Source organism: Phoxinus phoxinus (assembly GCF_949152265.1).
Source record: "Phoxinus phoxinus genome assembly, chromosome: 20".
In the NCBI taxonomy this organism is placed as follows: Eukaryota; Metazoa; Chordata; class Actinopteri; order Cypriniformes; family Leuciscidae; genus Phoxinus; species Phoxinus phoxinus.
This window is the reverse complement of record NC_136895.1, coordinates 3,238,558-3,258,966: the sequence shown is the minus strand read 5'-3', so window position 1 is coordinate 3,258,966 and position 20,409 is coordinate 3,238,558. Positions and strand designations below refer to the sequence as shown.

The window sequence follows — 20,409 nt, the reverse complement described above, 5'->3', positions numbered from 1 at the left end:
GGACCTTCGGGACTTTCCAGTTGAGGGTGAGCACCCTGCCTGTAAACATTAACAGATGTATATAATTCAACTTATTGTCAAATTAATTTTCTGGGTTTTCAGAGCGATTTACTTCTGAGATAATGACGTCACCGGCGCGCGCTCTTGCGGCCGCCCAAATGAAACGCGCCCGGTGGTTTTCGCCTAATATCTCCACAAAAACACATCTGATTCTGCGAGCACTTAGCTCGTCCCAATCGTCTCGATGAACTGAAAAGAATGACACAAGTTTCATGATGCTGAGTGGTGATTTCGCCGAGATCAGTACAATGCAACGCGCCCTGTGGTTCTCTTACGAGAGGTTCTCTCGTACTGCGTACTGAAAGTACGCACCGGGTAAAGTCTCTTTGCTCGAGATATTGAAGCCAAAATTTATCCTTAAATTTGTATATATTGTAAACGCAATGCAGCAGCAGTCAGACCTAGAGCGGGCTATCTAGCGCGCTCATTGGCTGCTCCGCGGCAACTGCTGCAGCCTACCACTGAGCCCCTGGCGTGACGTCGCGTCAAAGCCCGCCAAAATGGGGGTGGCTTAGCGTATATAAGGGGAAGTCGGGCTGCTAAACACTTGATTTTAATCTCTTCAGCGACGCTCTATGCTACGCTGACCTCTGAGAGAAGCCGCCGCCGTCGAATCCAGCGACCAGCCAGCTTAGGACAGCGCCTGAGGAAGCCGGCCGTCTTCACCACCTTCAGCCGTCCGTGCCAGCTACGCTATCCGGCGTCATATCCTTTTTATGTCTATGATATAATGTATTATCCTCTCCGTGCGTTCGCCGCTGCAACGCACCTGTCTAAAAGAGCACGAGGTGTTTGTTTCAAAATGCCTCGTTTTTCCCACTCAGCGACGGAGACCGCCATCTTCTGCGCTCTCCGCCTGGGACAGGACCACGCAGCCCTCGCTCTGTCTTCGGGAGGCTGCGTTCACTGCGAGGAACTGCCGATGTCGACCCTGCGGGCTCGACTTGCCGCGTTCGACGCTGAAGATGTCACTCCGGCTGTCTTCGGCGGGCCGCGCAACAGAAGTGCCGCCCCCAGAGACCCCCTCCCCCCCCGACACGCAGCTGCCGGCCTCGGCCCTCACTGCTGTCGCCTCAAGGGATGAGGTGGATGGAGAACCATCGATGATGGCTGCTTTTGGGATACAAATTCCCCCAGTGAAGAAGCGGTCGCAGCGCACTTCTGCCCGCCATCCGCGAGATGGCGCTCAAAGTCTGCCCTCCCGCTAAGGCCTGCAACGGACCTTCTTCGCAGCGACGACAGACCGCCACAAGCCGCCTCCCCCCCGGGGACCCCGGCCCAAGATCGCGTTGAAACCTGAGCCGCGAGGTCCTCCTAGCAGCCGCACGGAGGAGAAGATGCGCGAGTCCCGCCGCGGCCGGACCGCCATCAAACCTACCCGCTCTGCCAGTCCCCTTAGCAAAGGCTACTGCAGTAGTGTATGCCGCAGCCAACGAGCCAGTTGCTTAACCCGCTCGCCTGCACACAGACGCCGTTTCCACGGCGACCCAGATAAATCTCATAAGAGTGTAATGTCTGTTTTTCCGGCTCACGCCGACGGTGTTTTCAAGTGTAGAAGATGTGCCCACACCACTGTGTTCACCCTACACATAAGCACGATCCCCCCCGGTGTCCCTCACTGTCACAGAGCCCACTCACATAAGCGGGCACGCGCCGCTCGAGTGTTAGATGTAGGATATGTGCCCACGTTACAGTGCCCACACCTACTCACTGCCCGTCCTCTGTTACACAGTTATTCCAGGGGACGAAAGCTTTAACAGTCGTGTTGTGAACGTAAGCCCTGTGACCGCTCACGAGCACTCACACTCACTGATAAATGCTGCAACCCCGGCGCCGCTCACGCGCCCCGCTGTTCTCGCCACAGAATGATTTCCGTACAAGCGATCGAATCATTGGGTGTGTAATGCATCCGGCCGCCCTGTACAGACATCGAGAGCGCGCGCGCCCCGCTGATACCTCCGCTACAGTTTCTCGACCCCACGCAGTGCGGCGATCGGAACGCGGAGACCTTTGTTTACCAGCCGTGTTGTGAACGTAAGCCCTGTGACTTCTCACGACACGAGCACTCACACTTACTGATACACACTGTAAACCAACGCCGCTCACGCGCCCCGCTGTTCGCGCCACAAAATGTTCTCCGTCCAAAGCGGCCGAGTCATTGAATGTGAAACAGCCGGCCGCCCTATACAGACATCGAGAGCGCGCGCGCCTCGCTGATACCTCCGCTACAGTTTCTCGACCCCCGCGCAGTGCGGCGATCGGAACGCGGATACAATTGTATAACCGGCTGTGTTGTCAACGTAAGCCATGTGAGCGCCCACGAGCACTCACACTTACTGATAAACACTGTAACCCCGGCGCCGCTCACGCGCCCCGCTGTTCTCGCCATATAATGTTCTCCGTCCAAAGCGATCGAGTCATTAGGTGTAATGCAGCCGGCTGCCGCTGTCAGCGAGCCGCCTTATTCTGACATCGAGAGCGCGCGCGCCTCGCTGATACCTCCGCTACAGTCTCTCGACCCCGCGCAGTGTGGCGATCGGAACGCGGATACCATTGTATAACCGGCTGTGTTGTGAACGTGAGCCCTGTGAGCGCTCACGCTTACTAACAAACACTGTACCCCCAACACCGCTCACGCGCACCGCTGTTCGCGCCACAAATTGTTCTCCGTCCCTAGCGACCGAGTTACTGAATGTGAAACAGCAGGATGCTGCCGTCAGCGAGCAGCATTACTCAGCCAACGAGGGCGCGCGCGCCGCGCTGATACCTCCGTTTCAGTTTCTCGAGCCCGCGCAGAGCGGCGCTCAGAACACGGAGACCATTCTGCCCCTAGCTATGCGTGCGAAAGCATGGGAAGCGATCCCGGGCGTGTCAGAATGGGTGCTGAACGTTGTAAAACAGGGCTATACACTGCAGTTCGCCCGCCGTCCCCCGCGCTTCCGAGCCCGTACAGTGACGAGCGTGAACCCAGAAGTAGCACACCTACTTCGTGCAGAAATAGCAAAACTGTTATGAAAAGGGTGGCAATAGAGCCGATACATCCTTCTATGAGCGAGTCAGGCTTTAAAGCCGTTATTTTCTCGTGCCCAAGGAGGACTGAGCGCTCAGACCTATATTAGATCTGAGACATTTGAACAAAGCTCTTATGAAAAGACCGTTCAAAATGATCACGACCAGACAAATCCTCGCGCAGATTCGCCCGAGGGACTGGTTCATTTCTCTCGATCTGAAAGACGCGTACTTTCAGATTCAGATCATACCCCGTCACAGGCCATTCTTGAGATTCGCCTTCGACGGTCAGGTATATCAGTACACCGTCCTGCCGTTCGGCCTGTCTTTAGCACCCCGTACATTTACGAAGTGCATGGACGCGGCGCTCGACCCCCTGAGGCGTCAGGGGATGCGGATATTGAACTATCTGGACGACTGGCTGATTTTAGCACAATCAGAGGCGGAACTCGTGTCTCACAGAGCTGTGCTACTCAGTCATCTGGTAAACCTGGGTCTCACGGTCAATTGGACCAAGAGCTCACTGCTGCCCCGTCAGTCAGCTTCCTTTCTGGGAATACAGCTCGACTCAGTGGCAATGACGGCTCGCTTGTCAACACAGCGCGCGCGCCGTGTTCAGCGTTTGGCCGCGTCTTTCCAGAAAGACAAAGTGTTTCCCCTGAAAACGTTTCAGAGAATGCTGGGCTTTATGGCTTCAGCCGCAGCAGTGCTCCGGCTAGGTCTATTGCGTATGCGCCCCCTGCAACGATGGCTCAACGCTCGTGTACATCACCGAGCCTGGGCTTCCGGCGGTTTCCGAATCAGAGTGACTCAGAGCTGTGTTTCAGCTCTGCAGCCCTGGTTAGTGACCGACTGGTATCAGCGGGGAGTTACGATGGGAGCTGTCTCGTACCGAAAAGTTATCTCGACGGACGCCTCCAACCTAGGTTGGGGCGGGATATTCGAGGGCAGACCGGTCTTGGCCTCTGGTCAGACACGGAGAAGCTCCTCCATATAAACTGTCTGGAGATGATAGCGGTCGAGTACACTGTGAAACACTTCCTCCCTTTTCTGCGGGGCCACCACGTACTGATTCGAACGGACAACATGTCTGTGGTATCATACGTGAACCACCAGGGCGGCGTCAGATCCAGGACCCTCTGCGATCTGGCAGAACGCCTCCTCGTCTGGGCTCAGCACCACTTGCGCTCGCTCAGAGCCGCGAATGTGCCAGGACGCCTGAACGACGGACCGGACAGACTGTCCAGGAACAGCATTCCCCCCGGGGAATGGTCCTTGCACCCTCAGTCAGTCCAATTATTGTGGCACCGCTTTGGCAGGGCGAAAGTCGACCTATTTGCGTCAACAGACAACGCCCATTGCCCAAGGTTCTTTTCGAAGAACGAGGACGCTCTGGCCCAGACATGGCCCAGATGCCCGTTACACGCGTTCCCTCCGGTCTCAATGTTACCACAGGTAATCAAGAGAATCAGGGAAATGCATCATTCGGTGCTCCTCACAGCCCCCGGATGGGAGAACCAGACGTGGTTCTCGGAGTTGGTGCGGCTGTCAGACTCAGCCCCATGGCCGATCCCGGTGAGGAAAGACCTCCTTTCCCAAGCCGGCGGGTCGATTTGGCATCCTCATCCAGAGCTATGGTCTCTGCATGCATGGATAATCAACAGGTACCGTTGCTTTGCCAGAAGGGGTCGTGAACACGATCACGCAATCTAGAGCCCCCTCTACCAGGCGGCTTTATGCGTCTAAATGGTCTGTGTTTTCTAAATGGTGCACGGGCAAGGGCCTGCAGCCACAAACGTGCGGAGTTTCATGGGTGCTTTGCTTCCTTCAAGAGATGTTGGACAGGGGCAGGTCCCCCCCCCCACACTCAAAGTATATGTCGCGGCCATCGCAGCGTTCGCCGAGTCGACGCGCGGCCAGGCGATAGGAAGGAATGAGCTCATCATCCGCTTCCTTAGAGGAGCCAGGAGGATGAATCCCCCACGGCCCCCCTCGGTTCCTATCTGGGATCTTTCCCTGGTCTTAGAGGCCCTGAAAGCACATCCCTTCGAACCGTTACACTCTGTGGATTTGAAGTACCTCGCGTTCAAAACCGTGTTTCTGATTGCTCTGCATCAGTTAAACGTGTGGGTGACTTACACGCGCTCTCTGTGAGCGCTGCGTGCCTCGAGTTTGGACCTAATGACTCTAAAGTCATCCTTAAACCGAGACATGGTTATGTCCCCAAAGCGATCGGTACCCCTTCAGAGCACAGATCATTTCACTCTCAGCTTTGCCGGCATCAGGCAGCGAGGTCGACGCGAACCTCCTTTGTCCTGTCAGAGCGCTGAGAATTTACGTCACGCGCTCCGCCGCCTTCAGGCGCTCGGAGCAGCTTTTTGTTTTGTTCGGTGGGCGCACCCAAGGTCTCGCCGCCTCGAAACACAGCCTATCCAGATGGATAGTGGACGCTATTGCTGCGGCTTACGCGTCAAAAGACCTGCAATGCCCCTTGGGCGTTAGAGCTCACTCTACCAGAGGCATGGCCTCTTCGTGGGCTTGGTCCAGCAGGATTTCTATTCATGACATTTGTACGGCGGCAGGCTGGGCCTCCCCGTCTACATTTGTTAGGTTCTACAACCTAGAAGTCCCCGCCCTGCAGGCTAGACTTCTTTCAGTCTAAAAAAAGTCCTAGCGACTCACTTGTGAACTGCGCTACAAGGGTAGATGTGTTCAATATAAGACCGGCGGTGCCGCTCTGTATGTATATCCCCTCATAAAGTGCTTATGTACAGGTGCGAGCCCACTCTGTTGGCCACCTAAATTCTCACTTATCCATGTCCCCCGGGGCGTCCCCCCCTGGGATTCATATAGTGACTGCTTAAAGCGCACACGGCGTTTACAAAGGGTTCCCGGTGCGTACTTTCAGTACGCAGTACGAGAGAACCTCTCGTAAGAGAACGTACTCGGTTACCTAACGTAACCTCGGTTCTCTCTAGAAGAGGGAACGAGTACTGCGTTCCCTGCCGTGTTGCGCAACGAGCTCATTTCGCTTCAAGCGATCAAAATCAAGTGTTTAGCAGCCCGACTTCCCCTTATATACGCTAAGCCACCCCCATTTTGGCGGGCTTTGACGCGTGAGGGCGCTTTGTGACGTCACGCCAGGGGCTCAGTGGTAGGCTGCAGCAGTTGCCGCGGAGCAGCCAATGAGCGCGCTAGATAGCCCGCTCTAGGTCTGACTGCTGCTGCACTGCGTTTACAATATATACAAATTTAAGGATAAATTTTGGCTTCAATATCTCGAGCAAAGAGACTTTACCCGGTGCGTACTTTCAGTACGCAGTACTCGTTCCCTCTTCTAGAGAGAACCGAGGTTACGTTAGGTAACCAAGTACGTTTTAGGCTAATATCTCCGTGAAATCCCCACTAAAAATGATGAAACTTATTTCGTTATTTTCAGTTCGACTATACGGTTCCAGGGAGCCAAGTGCTCGCAGAATCCGTTGAGTTTTCGCCGATATAACGGCGATATATCCCCAATTCAAATCTTAAGAATTTTTCATGTTTTGTTCAAAACCAAATAATAGTTTTTTCTTAGACAAATTGGTATAAAATAAATGAATAAAAATGTACACGAAGGATCATTAGTGAAATGCATCTGTTCTCATTGTCAATATGTACTCTTGAATATCAACATTTGTCACTAATGTAATGAGTTTAATTGTGCTTCTGTGTCACTTTTTCTTCACATATTTAATCCATGTTTGTCATTGCTGTTAATAAAAAAATATTTTAAGCAGGCTGTCAAACTCTGACACACACACACACACACACACACACACAGAGAGAGAGAGTGATACAATGGAAATGCTAATTAAAAACATCCCCCCACTCACTCTGTGGTCTTTTTGGATTCTAGACCCACATCGCCATCCGGTGGACATTCATATTTTTGCAGGCCCGGGTTGTTATCCACACACAAATACATGTTATTTTACACTTTGGTCAGGATCAGTATGATGAAAATTAAGAAAATGTTCATCTGGAGATTATCTGAAGACTAATAAAAAAATTGGCATTGTCCCTTTTTAAAATAAAATACAGAATAAATAGAACGGGCAGTTAGGTAATCTATGCACCTTCTTTCTATTAAAGAAAATGTGCATTGATTGTTTTTTTTTATGGTTGTAAACAATGTTACTACAAATAGTAGCTAACCTGAACACATATAAACCCATAAAATATAACTTAAACAGAGAAGCAATGAAATCTCTTTTAAGTCTTCAGATAATTATTTTAGATTGGGATTTAATTAATTTTCTGCACACTGGTCCCATCCATAGTGTTAAAATCACTTGTAAATGAGAGATTATCTTATCCAGTTAGTTGTAAAGTATTAAAGAAAATGTGCATTGATTGTCCCTTTCAATTGCAGGACTTTTAATGGTACAATCAAACACACACTTACACACATATACTAAACTGAACACGCATATATACCTACAAAACAACTTAAATGGACAAGCAATGCAGTCTTTTTTTTTTATTCTCTACAACTAGTTCTTAAGTTTGTTGAGAAAATGTTAATCTAAAGACTCATCTGAAGAGAGTAATAAAGAACATATTACATATTATATGCATATTCCCTCTCGGCGCAGGGTAGGCACACGCTGATCCGCCCATTGTGGCGCGCGTGCAGCCCCGGACATCTAAGGGCATCACAGACCTGTTATTGCTCCATCTCGCGTGGCTGAACGCCACTTGTCCCTCTAAGAAGTTGGACGCCGACCGCTCGGGGCCGCGTAACTAGTTAGCATGCCGGAGTCTCGTTCGTTATCGGAATGAACCAGACAAATCGCTCCACCAACTAAGAACGGCCATGCACCACCACCCACAGAATCGAGAAAGAGCTATCAATCTGTCAATCCTTTCCGTGTCCGGGCCGGGTGAGCTTTCCCGTGTTGAGTCAAATTAAGCCGCAGGCTCCACTCCTGGTGGTGCCCTTCCGTCAATTCCTTTAAGTTTCAGCTTTGCAACCATACTCCCCCTGGAACCCAAAGACTCGTGGTTTCCCGCACGCTGCCCGGCGGGTCATGGGAATAACGCCGCCGGATCGTGGGTCGGCATCGTTTACGGTCGGAACTACGACGGTATCTGATCGTCTTCGAACCTCCGACTTTCGTTCTTGATTAATGAAAACATTCTTGGCAAATGCTTTCGCTCTCGTCCGTCTTGCGCCGGTCCAAGAATTTCACCTCTAGCGGCGCAATACGAATGCCCCCGGCCGTCCCTCTCAATCATGGCCCGGGTTCCAGAAACCCACAAAATAGAACCGGAGTCCTATTCCATTATTCCTAGCTGCGGTATTCAGCGGCGACGGGCGGCCTGCTTTGAACACTCTCAAAGTAAACGGAACTACGATCTGCTCTGATGTACGTTCAGGGTTAGGGTTAGGGTTAGACTGACAGACTGACATCAGAAGGATTTGGGGTCGTTACCCGGGCTTTCCTGGGTCAGAGTGATGTCTTCTGGTACACGCTGATGCAAAAGGTGATGAAAAAATGTGCAAAAGTTGTGAAAAAGGCAAAAAGTGCATTATAAAGCTCACAGGAGCGATCCATCCGGGTCACAGACGTGACATCAGGGTGTCCGAAGCATTTGGGTTTCATTACCCGGGGTTTCCTGGGCCAGAGTGAGGTCTTCTGGTACCCACTGGTACACCAATACAAATTAAAAATATATATATTTTTTTAAATGTTAAAAAGCTAAAAAGTGCTTAAAATGCACATGGAGGTGATCGAGTGGGGTCACAGAAGTGACAACAGGGGGTAAGAAACATAGGGGGAGCCTCGGAAACACATGGGTACGTAATGGACCTATCGGTTGAGATTTTCGAACCGATCGGTACCAGAGTCAAGCTATTTCGATTATTTGCATTGAGAGAAATTAAAGATAAAGACATCAAAATAAAAATGAGAATAAAATAACAAAAATAGAATTCACTTGAACAATATTTTTCAGAACAGAAGCTCTGAGACTGCTAAACGAGATGAGAACAAAAGCCGCCACATCAACTGTAGTTTCGTAGGTATAACCGGACAAAATATGAACATTAGCTAGGAAAAAACAAGTGGCGATGAAAAACTACTTTTTATTTTTTTAAACAAGCATGTAAACAGAACACCTTATCTCGAAGTTGAGGGAATTCAGCTCGGCGGAAAGATCTTTTTTTTCTCCACGAAGGCCCGACCAGCTACAAAGTAGGCAACCTTTCCTGCTTTCCTCGTCGACTAACGGCCACAGCTTCATTCTGCTCTCTCTGTCGGCCTTGCAGAGATCCTCTCTAAAGCGCAGAGCATTTTCCCGTAGATGAGCGAGTGTTTGGCTGCGCCCGCACTGCTGCTCTGTGTGCACGCGAGAGAACTGGATGATTACACCGCGGGCAGAGTTCACTTTCTTCACACCAACACGATGCACAGTGGCGATCACATCCGGAAGACGGTCAGCTCTGGCAGTCATTTCTGACAAATGCCAACCACTTCTCTCCGCACATTTCTCTCATCGATGTTTTCTGACAGGCCGTGTAATTTCAAACTCCAACGTCTGGAATACCGCTCCAATTCAGTGATGCGCGACTCCAATGCGCCGATCCGATTGCTCTCTTTCAACACTAGCTCTGTTTCCATCCACACGTTTTTATCCGAATTAAGGGTTAATTCGATTGAATTTAATGAATATCGACTCAAATGAAATGCGTTCGGTCTCATCTTGATCGATATATACGGCTTATGCGATAAACGCTGATGGAAATGTTTTTTTCTCGAATAAATAATGAATTGCGGTTAAGTTTTAGGTCATTTTATGGTTGCAACCCGCCACAAAACATAGAAGTTTTAGTTCATTTCCGCCCAGTGTTTCCGCTCTGTTTGCGCACACATGGCGGGTGTCAACAAAGATGGATGTAAGTGGACAAACGACGAGGAAACGAGATACTTTTTAAATTTAATTTACCAGAAAAATATAACGCCTATTTTAGATAGCAAAAATCTAAGAAATGCCATAATTTATCAGGAACTCACGAAGGAAATGGCCAACAAAGGTTACGACAAGCCGTGGGACGTCCTCCGGAGTAAATGGAAATCAATTTGAAAAATAAATCAATACTGGGGCTTTACATTGTGTATGGTTATGGTTGCTCAAATTGTTTTACCATATAAATGAATGCAAAAGCTGCACATTATGTATCCCTGATCAGGCTGGAGTTAGAAACAACAGCGACTGTTCAGCTGTTTTTCAATAAATCAAACTACATGAGGAAATATAGCACTGCAAATAACAAAGTGCAACCAAAACATTGTATGCAAACTTAAATAAACAACTTGTGTAGATATAATGTGTTGTATGACTAATACAACCAACCATATTTTCATGAAACCTTCCCCTACATCAAAGTAAAAGGGTCATTTGTGATAACTTCACTCTAAGAACATTCTTCTTCTTCCAGAAGAGTCAGGAGATGAACATGCAGCTTGAGTGATGCCAGCGTGTCTGCAACTATGGAAGCACAAGACAAATCCTTGCCCATTGAAGAATCGGCCACACGAGTAACCCACCAAGATTATGGCAACGCCAGTCAAAGAGAGTCCATCACCACAGTCCTTTCCCAGGCAGTTCAGTGTCTTGAGCGGTGTGTGCCAATGCAGCCGAGAGGCATGCCGAAGCCACTCGAGTCATAGCTGCCATGAGCCAACAACAAAGTAGGGGCAATTACAATACATTTCAAGGCCAATTGACCCTTTGCTAAGCCACGCCCGAAAACCGCCACTGGCCAATCGTGGCTTAGCAACCGTAACTACGCGCGGGAGGTCTGGCAAGCTTTCGAGCAAGGGAAACATGCCGAGGCGTTTTGCGTATGGATTGTGCAAATCTGATACCCGGTATCATAAAAGTTTGGACGGTGGGGTGGAGTTTTTTCCTTCCAGAAACCTAAAAGCCGAGGAAAGAAATGCCTGGCGTGGATCAGGCAGTGTGGGACGCCCCAATCACAACTAAACATCAACAGGATTAACAAACACACCTAACCTAATATTGCTTGAAATAATGACGGTTCTTTGCTCATAATGCATATATTTGAATGTAAAATAAGAGGATTAAAGGCAAGACGGAGGCTCACTGACATACTTTAAAATATATTTTAGCATTTTGTTAATCGACGGCTTACTACCTCTGAGTAACTTTAAGGTTACGTTACCCCAATCCGATCGCGGCTCTCCCGGTGTTTGTGTTATTCCACAATATTTATGGATAAGCTGTTTGATTTATAAGTATTAGATTATAATTTATTTTCACGTTTCACTTACACTGCTGTGCATGAACAGCTGTTCCTCAATTTGTGTGTTTCCCATTTGAATGGTCGGCGAATGAGGCGGCTGCGGCGCTGGTAACGTTAAGCCTATAGGCTTTAGCTTCAATTTTGATTAAATTATTCTCTAATCGGTTGCATATTATGTTGTGGATATATCCCTCGAATGCATCTCAGATATTTCACCTGTTCGCCAAAAACTACTAATTATCTCCTTGGGAATGTCTGACACCGCTGCATACACACTATAATAGACGTGCCAGGCGCGAAAGCTTGCCAGGCGTAGCAACAGTAACTAAGGAGGGCGGGGCTTAGCGAAGGGTCAATTTACCTACCACCAAGCTTTCTCCAGAACTGACTCCACCTTTATAAGAGCCAAATCATTGGGTGAGGGGAATAAAGTTCCTGATCGTTTTGTTCAGGCGTATCTTACAATGGCACTTTTGGTGTTTCTGAATGTTTTATTCAGTTGTATTTTTAAATTGCACTTTTAGTGTGTTTGTTCAGGAGGGTAGGGGAATGTTGTAAGTACTTTGGTATCTACTACATGAAAACAAAGATCCACTATATCTTCGAAGCCTTAAACACAGTATAGGAGAAGAGTTATTATCTTTGTTTAGTATTTTACAATACAGAACAATTAATCGAGCATTGCGTGTTTCTTTTGAATTGTACAATGTGGAACAGTTAGCATTATATATTTGTTTATTTTTTCAATGGAAATACTGTACTGAAAATGCAATGATAAGATTTTGTTGTCAGCCAGTTGTGGCCATCCTGTGCCAGTTTCCCGATAAGAAACATGCAATAAAGCATGTTTTAAAGAAAGAGATCATGCATCATTTGTTGGCACAAACTCCTACGCTATACTGTTTTTGGAAATGTAGCTTTACCCCACTGTGCTGAAAATGGCTTGAGGTTTAGACTGGGCTGGCCACTTGCAGATGACAATACAATTGTCTGCATTCTAGAGCCAGCGTTGTGCCTGAACTCGTTCATATTTTGGGTGAACGTGAACTGAAGTCAAGTCAAGTCACCTTTATTTATAAAGATTGTATCAAAGCAGCTTCACAGTGATAACATGAAAATAATACAAAAAAAATATTTCATCATGGTCCACCTTTAAGGCAGATCTATAATATTGTTGAATATTAAATGTCCCCAACTAAGCAAGCCAGAAGGTAAGGCAACAGCGGCAAGGAACCAAAACTCCATCAGGGACAGAATGGAGAAAAAAACCTTGGGAGAACCCAGGCTCAGTCGGGGGCCAGTTCTCCTCTGGCCAATGAGTGAACAGTGTATGAAGTTCAGAATGAATCAGAGTATTTGTCCAGTCCCGGTTGGTTGAAGTCGGAGTGGAGAGGAGGAGAGACTGGTTGACACTTCAGGTCAGCGGCGTCATCGTGTCCTGGCGCTGGTCCTTCATCAGATCTGGATACGGCCTGGTTCCGGAGGACAGCAGTAAACCTCGGGATAGACAGAGAGACTAATATTAGCGTAGACGCCATCCTTCTTATGATGTAACGAGTACATCAGGATTTACGGGAAGTGTTCCCGGTCCCGGCTGTTCTAAACTATGCAGCCTAACATTGAGTTATAGAAGTCTATAATGTGTTATGTGTGTAAGGCTGGAGAAACTGGTTAGAGAGATAGACTGGTCTGGACAAAGGACCTTGCTGGAAATTACCATCTGACCTCCCCCATACAGTTTCACTCCCTCTCACACCAAAGACTCACACAAGAATATATATGTGGTTTAATGTGAATGATTATTATGTTTAGTATCATTTAAAATGTCTCAGAGTGAGTGGTACAAATGTCTCATTTCCAACTAGATTAAACAAAAAGAAATCAGGTTTTGAGAAGTTTAGAGAAACTGACACACAAAGGAAGGTTGTCTCTGGCAAATGGTCTCCTACCCCCAAAAGGTGTCAACTCTGAATGTAAATTCCCATTGTTAACATATGAAAGAAGTTTTGGCTATTTAATGGAATGCAGCAGAGGAATCTGGGCTTTTCTGTATCTAGACTGGCCCGTGATGGCTGGGAGTGACCGAAACTTCCAGCCTCATGTTTTTGCATCAGGTTGGGTTCGCATCTCTTCTTTTATTCATGTTTTATATTGATTATCTTTGAATTGATTATACAATTGACCTGATACCTGATTTAATAAATTGTTACATTTGATTATTCAAACTGATTTTGACCTTGTTCATTTAATAGTCTAAAAGTAATAATCAAACATTCGCTCACTTTTAGTGATGCATAGATATTATCAAAACCTTTCATTTATGGAGTCAGATGAAATAACGAGTAAATACATATGAGAAATGTATCGTATTTAACCCAAATTACTTTGAGATGCTGGAAAGACGGAACGCGCAAGAAACCTTCCCGTGTTATTGGAAACCCTCATTGGACCAATATAGCGCGGCTCTTACAGTGGTGACCCCGAGACGTGATCTCAGATGGATTTCGCGAGCAAAGTCTTTTCCAGAAAAGTTTTGGGAATCTAAAATCAACACAGAGGTTTGAACATCTTCTCTTTCTTCCGCCGCTGTGGTAAGTCAACTTTTTCTGCCCTTTTTAGAAGTGTTTGAGAAAATGTTTGCATTGTTACAGGTCGGAAGGTTCTTTGTCTAGAAACACGTGTGAGGACGTGATTAGATTAGCAGCGCAGATGAAGAATGAAAACACTTGAATAGATTTTAAAGATCCCCTTGTTTGCCTAAGCAACAAGAAACAAAACCTAAAATTGGAATAACATCTTCCAAATAATGAATAACTCGACGAAGAACCGAAAAAATAAAGCCTAAACGTTTTAAAACCAGCCGCATGTTTTTTGCCATTGTTGCATTGGCTTGTAAACAAACCAGCAACACAGAGAATGAGCAAACAACAGAAATAAAAATCTAAGTTTATAAACGATCGAAAAACGCGTTTTATAAATAAAAAGGCAGGTCGATTAATTGTTTATGAAAAGCAAAGAAGTTTGGAAAAAATAGGATGACATGATTTACAGGCTAAAAATCAGTTTTAGGCTAAGCTAAATATGTCCATGCTGCTTCCAAACGCTTAACCCTTTGTGTTGCCGGCCCACCGGTTTAGGCCCAAAGTCACATTGAAAGCATTAATATCCTATACTAAACCTAAACTAATCTTGATAAACTACATTTGAAAGCTTGAACTTTAACACATATGAGATTAAAAAGCATGCAATAATTCTGTTAATTTTCAAATTGGAAATTGTATGAACGCATTATGCTCATAGAACACAATTTAGTCGTTTGTACAACAATGTGCATAGGCTAAATTTAAGTTTATTCTTTAAACACGGGATTGCTTTACTGTAAGTGTACTTGAAACACTTAGGTAAAGGCTGTAGATATCCTCTAGGCCATGTGTCCTGTGTTGAACTGAATTAAACACGTGTGTCTATGCCATGCTATGATGTGATTCGCAATGAATTTGAAAATCAGAAACAACGAACGCGCATCTTATTAATCCTGAAACAACAAAACTCTCATATTCAAAGTTCCAGAGAACGTTGCGCATTAGGGTTCAGTAACTCTGAATCTTGAACAAAATTTATGCATTGTTACGTTTGAATTCATTCTAAATGACTCTGAGGTTGTTTTTTCCTAAATATATTATTGGATTCGTATATTTCCACAATTCTGCGACCAGATCAGCAACAGGCTGAGACCTGGCATCATTGCAAGTATACTTGAATGCAGGAGCGGGTTAATTTCCGTTTAGAAATAGCAAAAGCTATTTGATCAATCTAAATGTGGGTACGCTCATAGCTCTGTTCTTAGTTTAATGTTACTTTAGATAATTGTCTACTAAAGTAAATGATTGGATTAAGTTCCTGAGGGGGCATTCAAGAAGGTTATGAAAAAGTATCTTTTATTGTGTACGTGTGAATTACGGCAAATCCTAGATATATAACCAATTACCTCTGATTGATGACCAGGACTGGCGAGTTTGTGTCGAGAGACCTGCGAAAGACCAGGACCTCTAAGTGATATAGTCTCCTAAATCTAAGCGGATAAAATATTATTAAAGAGTCAAAAGAGAATAATTAAACATTAAAATAATAATTTTACCTACACGTAGTCTTTAAAGAGACTAAAAATGAAAGAATAGGCATTTGAAATCTAAAAAGAGAAACAGCGAACGCGCTTCTCATTAATTCTATAACGAAAAACCCTTTCCATCATTGTGAAATTAAGCAAATATAAATTGGAACATGGATAATAAACATGTCCTGTTTAAACTATGGGCCGAAAAGGTCGAGCCTACACTGTGCAAACTCAGTAGAAAAGGTCTTACCATAGACACTATTGACAATGAAATTTTCACTTGGTGGAAAACAGTGGGTAGTAAGCAGAAGAAATCAAAACATGGTGAGATAATTGAGGCGTTAAACTTCATAAGTTATAAACAGCTACATAAGTCAACCAAATTTCTATCTTCGCTTATGGAGGTTAAATGTGAAGAAGTGCATTCTAAAAATGCGGAGGCACAAATGTCAGAGGCAAAGATTCAAGATCTTCAAACACAGCTAGATAGATTACTATCTGAACAGTTAGCCCTGACTAAAAAGTGTAAAAATCACAAAGACACCATTGCAGATCTTAAGGCTAAGCTAAATGCTAAAAAGTCCAAGTCTCCCATAACGCTCAACAGCGATGGGACAAAAAATGTGCACTTCTTAGATGAGGCAGCCTGCTCTAACAATCGTGTATCTTTTCAGACAGATGAAGCACGTGATAAAATTTTGAAAAGAGTGCCTGTCTCAGCCCTTAAGGTGATACGGCACCCAAACGGCACAGAGTCAAGCATCCGACGTCCTTTAACGGTAACTGAATGTAACTTGTTTAAAGCAGAGATCGGACCATTCCCTTTGAAAGGGCCATTCGAACCGTGGTGGCGACGCATTGTAAGTCTAAAACATGCATTTCAACTCGAACCAAAAGATATTTGGCAAATTGTAATCAGCTCAATTCCAGATGTTTTGATCTACAAGATACCACAGGTTTTGATGACAGGCACCATTGTGCAGTCAACGTGTCAAAATGAGCCTGAGAGTGAAATCTTTAATAGACTCAAACAATGCCTTCGTGATCTGCGTGGTTGTAGTCCTGTTGGATGGGAACTGATTTTCAATCGGAAACAGAATCCTGAAGAGTCGTTTGAGACATATGCAGAAAATATGTTTGAACTTTTTGAGGAGTATGCTGGAATTGAAAATGTTAACCACAACAATGTAACTCTCCTTGATTTACTGCTTACAAATGCAGGTCCGCGTGTACAGCAATCGCTCACGTATGGTGCTTCTCCAGCTCAAAATACATTTGAAGATATAGTTGGCTGGGCAACACGAATTGAGTCACGAAAACAAATGCATTGTGAGGTAGCTGTGTTAGAATGTCATGAAAATCATCCGTCTGCAGGAGAATCCAGGAAGCCACACTGTGGCAAACTGAGCAGATTCTGTAATTCCTGTCACAAAACAGGCCATACAGAGGAAAAGTGTTGGTCCCTGGACAGAGGCAGACCTCCACCCTATTTCAAAAAACGCAGACAACCACACTCTGACAGAAAACAGCACTCTGCAGATAACCAAAGCTCAAAAGCATCTAAAACGCTCACTGAGCTGACAACTTGGATTACTCAAGGTCTTCAGCTATTAGCGTCATTTGCTAGTCGGGTAGCAGCTCAATAGCAAATGGCTTAATAGTTTCACATCTGAATTCTTTTAAATATAGCGATTGTATTATAACTCGAAATATAATATCATCCTTAAAATTGAATTTCATTTGTGGGCTCCCCAGTGCCAAACCGGAGGGGGGTATATCTTTATTTTTGCCTTTTACCACTGCAAACACGACTAGAAGTGTGGCACAGGTAACAGCCAAATAAAATTTAATCTGATCAGAGAACTAAATTTACGAGGAGGGTGTGAAATGCTAAACAGCAGATGGGTACCACAGATTCTTGCAGGTCAAAAAATATCTGCACTAACCGAATGTGTGAATGACACCATAAAACAGGCAACACCGAACCAGGTGAACAAATTTCTGCCCACAGATCTGATTGTAATGAGAGTAACTTACAATGACAATATGAGTGATAAAAACTCAGATGAATCCAGAAGATTTCCCCAGCAGAACTGGGATCTCTAATGCTCATGACACAAGCAGACTGTGAAGACTGAACTCCAAGAGCAGCTTTAGGTGTCACACACTGCGCTGAAACAGCAACAATTTAGACCTGGTCAATGAAACTCGGTTTCATGTGAAAACAGGAATTAAAAATTTGAAACCGTTGAAAATATCTGAATTAACTGTGGTTTTCTCTGCATTTGTTTCTGTCTCAGGTTTTAACACTGAAATTCCCCGGAGGACGGACCGGACTCCACCTGCACCAAAAGCAGGACAGCGGGATTGTAGAATATAACCTGAAATTCTGGAGATGGGTGAAAAGACAACTCAAGAGGCCACTCACACATCACAGTAACACACTACTGCATAACTGTGGCCTCCCAGTTAGAACTGGATCCAAATTTACAACACAATTATCATATTTGATTCCACCCATCTCTTAGGCATGAACACTGAACACACACCTCCATTACCGCTGAACACTACACATAAGAAGATAAAGATGGCATAGAGCCCAAAAATGACACTTCACTAATGATCTATTGTCCATCATCACACTGAACAGACAGCTTCACACACATAGGATGGCAAAGCTGATCCCATGATGACAGTACACATTACCGACTCATGGGAAAACACTGTTACGTACACATGAAAGGCTACAGTCACAAATTGATAATGCAAATTCAAAAGCAGAGGCAGACCTGCTATTAAAATTCAAAATGTTTAACTGATTGTTATTGGTATGGTTGGAAAATCATAGGGCCCATGATTTCTCAACAATGCCTCTAATAACAGACACATTATAAAAACAAACTAGATCTGAAGTGTGAACGCTTCAATCAATTACAAAAAATTACAATTCAACCCTGTCCTGTGACTTAGCCAGCCACACACACACACACACACACACACACACACCAAAAAAAACCACACACACACACACACACACACACACACACACACAAACACCCACCCACACAAACACCAAACTGTCATATGACTAAACACACACACACAAACACCCACACAAACACCAAACTGTCATATGACTAAACACACACACACACACACTGATACAAGGAATGAACAATCTCCATTCTTGTATTATGCATTGTAAGATTACTGATTACTGAACAAACAATGATTATTATATATGTATTGATTCATGATTTTGATTAGATATTATTACTGTGAATACAAGGTTTGTTGATGCGTACCATCGATTTGATTATTTAGATTACACCGACCTCTTGCTGCATTTCCGTTGAGTAAGTCAGACCAAGAATATTTAAATTCCACTACCATTTAATATCATCACGGGGGTAGTGAAGAATTGGATGTTTAAAATGGGACCACCCTACCTGACCTTGAGGAACACTTGAGACCAGATGTACCACTCACATTTGCTGACATGAACATGGTATTTTACATTGAACATGACATGATTTTGCTTGATTGCATTATGTGTTCCTATGCATTTCCTTACGACTGTAAGTTCATATGTGCTCAATCGTGAAGCGACATTTAAGATGCTTTTCAGGTGTCTCATACAAAGCAGTGTGGATCGAAGGAGAACCCCTTCATCCACTGAGGTCTGCCCAGACCACCGTACCGCTGGAGGTGACAGGGTTGGTCAAGAAGGGTCAGATCATCATCGTGGAGAAGGTGTCAGGGAAGCAGAAGTTTCTCCATGGAGGAATGACACTGAACTGAACAAGTCACAAATATCCAGATTGACTCTATGAACTTTGCTTACATCACAGGATTACAAGAAGAAAAAACTGAACGCATTCATCCACCTGCTGAACTCAAGTTACATACACCTGGTGAGACCAGGTGTTCTGTAGGTGAACACAGCCCGCTGAGCTTCTACAGATGCTAACATTGCAAAGACACTTTTTGAGTTACATCTCAAGGATTACAACAAACGCCTTACTGTGACCCCGTAAGTGTTCATCCGAATGTGACCCACGGGGCCAAGGAGGGACTGTAAGGCTGGAGAAACTGGTTAGAGAGATAGACTGGTCTGGACAAAGGACCTTGCTGGAAATTACCATCTGACCTCCCCCATACAGTTTCACTCCCTCTCACACCAAAGACTCACACAAGAATATATATGTGGTTTAATGTGAATGATTATTATGTTTAGTATCATTTAAAATGTCTCAGAGTGAGTGGTACAAATGTCTCATTTCCAACTAGATTAAACAAAAAGAAATCAGGTTTTGAGAAGTTTAGAGAAACTGACACACAAAGGAAGGTTGTCTCTGGCAAATGGTCTCCTACCCCCAAAAGGTGTCAACTCTGAATGTAAATTCCCATTGTTAACATATGAAAGAAGTTTTGGCTATTTAATGGAATGCAGCAGAGGAATCTGGGCTTTTCTGTATCTAGACTGGCCCGTGATGGCTGGGAGTGACCGAAACTTCCAGCCTCATGTTTTTGCATCAGGTTGGGTTCGCATCTCTTCTTTTATTCATGTTTTATATTGATTATCTTTGAATTGATTATACAATTGACCTGATACCTGATTTAATAAATTGTTACATTTGATTATTCAAACTGATTTTGACCTTGTTCATTTAATAGTCTAAAAGTAATAATCAAACATTCGCTCACTTTTAGTGATGCATAGATATTATCAAAACCTTTCATTTATGGAGTCAGATGAAATAACGAGTAAATACATATGAGAAATGTATTGCATTTAACCCAAATTACTTTGAGATGCTGGAAAGACGGAACGCGCAAGAAACCTTCCCGTGTTATTGGAAACCCTCATTGGACCAATATAGCGCGGCTCTTACATGTGTATGCTAGGCCGAAG

General features: G+C 45.0%; 1 protein-coding gene across 2 annotated transcripts in view; it reads left to right on the top strand.

Annotated features, from left to right (window-relative positions):
• LOC306988486 (cilia- and flagella- associated protein 210-like) overlaps positions 1 to 11,813 on the top strand; it is a 61,264-nt gene extending 49,451 nt beyond the window's left edge. The window contains exon 8 of one of the 2 annotated variants that reach the window (XR_013795418.1): positions 10,556 to 11,813. The gene's annotated coding sequence lies outside the window, so the exon portion shown is untranslated. Of the gene's footprint in view, positions 1 to 10,552 lie in introns of both variants that reach the window. The other variant, XR_013795419.1, reaches the window with a different exon arrangement.
• Positions 11,814 to 20,409: the final 8,596 nt, after the last annotated feature.